The sequence below is a fragment of the Sinocyclocheilus grahami genome, unplaced genomic scaffold (genome assembly GCF_001515645.1).
Source record: "Sinocyclocheilus grahami isolate Dianchi unplaced genomic scaffold, SAMN03320097.WGS_v1.1 scaffold108.1, whole genome shotgun sequence".
NCBI lineage: Eukaryota > Metazoa > Chordata > Actinopteri > Cypriniformes > Cyprinidae > Sinocyclocheilus > Sinocyclocheilus grahami.
This window is the reverse complement of record NW_015505287.1, coordinates 582,459-585,689: the sequence shown is the minus strand read 5'-3', so window position 1 is coordinate 585,689 and position 3,231 is coordinate 582,459.

Genomic DNA, 3,231 nt, shown 5'->3' with positions numbered 1-3,231 from the left:
TATATATATATATATATATATATATATATATATTGTGTGTGTGTACATATTGCAAATGTAGATTCCTCTTCAGCCATAGCCTTGATTTGTGCAGCTTACCAAATAGTGACCCTTCAAGCTGTGATTAACTGCTGTCCTGTGATGCTGCATTATTATCATAATAATTTGCTCAACTACGAAAAAGCATACTGTTAACTAGCAGAATCAACTGCACTTCTGCTATGTTCTGATCCCACTTAACCTGTTTTAGCATGACATTTCAGCATGATTACTGGACAACGGTTCATTGTGTGTCATAAGTTTTAAACTTCCTGACACTGGCCTTTGGTAGTAATCACAGGTCAGTTTTATCACCTTGCTGGTATTTTCGAGGTCAGGGTTTGAGGCAGTAGAAGGAAATCCTCTCAGAATTGGTTTTTTAGCTATTTTAGCTAATTTAGCTAACACCTCACCACTTAACAGAAGTGATTGAGCAGAATAGAGGCCAAATGTGCCATTATGTCAGACTGTCCAGCACATTTTCACACCCTCCTCCCCCTCCTCTTCTGGTCTCCAATTAGCCACCAGTCATGGTATTTCCTCTTGGGGCACCATAGTCCATCTGTGGATCATCACATCCCCTACTGTGCTTTAATCTCAAGGTTAAATGTACTGTAAGGAAGCTTGGAACTGTACATGATGATCTAAGTGTAATTTAATATGGTCAGAAAGAATCTGGTTCCTCTTGGCATAAGATCTGCAATACAATTTGGACAATGTCCAGTAATGGTCTATAAAACTGTGTTTGTTATTGGATTTGGTGTAGTCCTCGTTGGACAAGTAATGACAGCTGGAAGGTAGATCTCCCACAGGTGTTGATTTAGTCAAAAATCCTGCTTACATTAAAGAAATGGAGCAAACTTTTAATGTTTAGGCTCAAAGACATACGTCAGGCAAAATTAGCTTTAGAGGAAATGCGTTTGACATGGTCCCCTGTGGCATACTTTGCCTTTATGAGGTACAGTCTTGTAGTAAGTGCATTTACCTGCGCAGTCTTCAACCTTCTGCACCAAGTTGACACCTAATTTGGAAAAAAACCTACAAAAGCCAAAGTCTGACAACAAAAGTATGAAAACTGACACTAAAGTGTTTACATGACATTTTAAAAAGGACAAATTGTCGCTTTAGTTTCACTTAAATCAAACTTTGTTTTACCCAGGCAATAATGATGGTTAACTGAAACACATGTCAGATGTCTGTTCTCACTTCATCCAAAGTGAAAGCTTCACCTTTTGTTGACAGTGAATTATGTAACCAAAATTTCATAATTTCATAAAAGGAAATTAAAGATCTGGAAGTTCAGATAAAACAGCACAGTTGGATGCCATAGCGGTGGGTGGAAGAACAAAAACTGTTGCTGGGTTTGAAAGAGGAATAGAAAGAGAGAAAGATGTTGACAAATTAAAAAATTATCCTTCTTTTTAACTAAATTAAGAGGTTAATGGTCCTCCGGGGTTTATAAAAGTTTACCTTGATAGACTACTTAATTGTTAAATGATTCTGTACTGACTGTTTAAAGAGCTTTCACACATGAGTCAAGGTAACAGCCTTCAGTGTGGGAAGTGACAACCAAATGAGGCACATTTGGATGAGATACATGAAAATTAGATCTTGTATATGACAGACTGATTTTATGGTTGATTTAAAAGACTGTGTGGCATAGTGACATGTCATGGACACACTAAGTGTTCAGATATTTTGAAAATACACAAAAATGCTTCTGGCTTATACATACAGTATTTCTATTTTATGGCCACAGCATTGCTCACTCTCCACACCTCAGGGGGTTAATACCTTCTGTGCTTCCATGTAGAAAAGGCCAACAGAAAAACACCAGATACACGCTATTGATATTGACTTTTGTTCAGTAAATGCTTTGTGCTTCCAGTACTGTGAAGACTTGCTCTAGCCATTTTTAGCATGTTCCATTCGACTTTCTCACCTCAATAATTAGTGAAAACTTGCGTCAGCTTGCGTACAGGAAATGACCTTAGTGCCACAACATACGTTGTGAAAGTTTGAGTCATCAGGCTTGATCTAATATTTTTTTGGGAGATCCATTTTTGCTCCATAATCATATGCAGTGGTGCTGTGAGAGAATGGGAGGATGTGAGTTAGTGTTCAGTTGAGTCCTTTCCAGAGATGGGTATAGTATTCAAAAACTGAACTCAAGTAAAAGTAATAATCTTTTCACATGTGCTCACACCCATGACCAACGAATCAAATGCATACCGACTGACCTTCTAGCTGTTCTCCAAAACATAATCAAATGTATATTACTGTAAACATGTGTACCTGTGTCTAAGCAACAGAATTTTTTTTTTACATGAATAGGTGCCCGCTAATACACAATACCCAGATAATGTGGGTTGGCAGCTGTTTATTTCATACTCTGGGAACAATGATATGTTAATTAATGTATAAATTAAGGTATCTGTTTAAAAACCTGGTAATGTCATACATTGCAGTAGTGGTATTGTGTACTTTTTAGCATAATCATCTGTTTGGTTGTAAAATGTTCTATACCTGAATAAAATCAAATGCATACCTGTGGAATTGTTCACAGACAGCACACACAGTGTTCAGCTAATAAAGATCCTAATCGGTGGCAAACAACAGGATGCATTTGCAGATTTGGTTTCAACTGACTGTATGTTCAGCGTCACTTTATCCAACACTATTTGTGCTATCTGTGCTCTTACATGTCCTGTTACAGCTTCTAATGAGAAACCACTTCCTATGATTCAGTGCCTGTAGGGAAATCAAGCATAGCTTTACTTCTGGCAGGTCACGTCAGTCAAGCTTGCATTAGCAGATCCCCGTCTACCTATAGGAATATGACGCCTATCACAGCATCCATATATAAGGTCCATTCAGTATTATTCAGTAGCTTATCGCATTGCCCAGGAACCAATTACCCTCCTCCATCCCCAGCTTCTCATTTCTTCCACAGTCAGGACTTGGCTTTCTAATATTCCTCATTGAATCAGACTCCTTTATCTTGAATTATGTTGTTACATTAAATTGCCATTAAGAACCTTTATGATTTCTGCTACATTTATGTTTTATTTACATTTATTTATTTTAAAAAACAACAAAAAACAAAAACACTAGCTTTCTATTTTTTCTATTCTATCTACTTGTTTTTCTGTGTGTGTGTGTGTGTGTGTGTGTGTGTGTATTATATATATA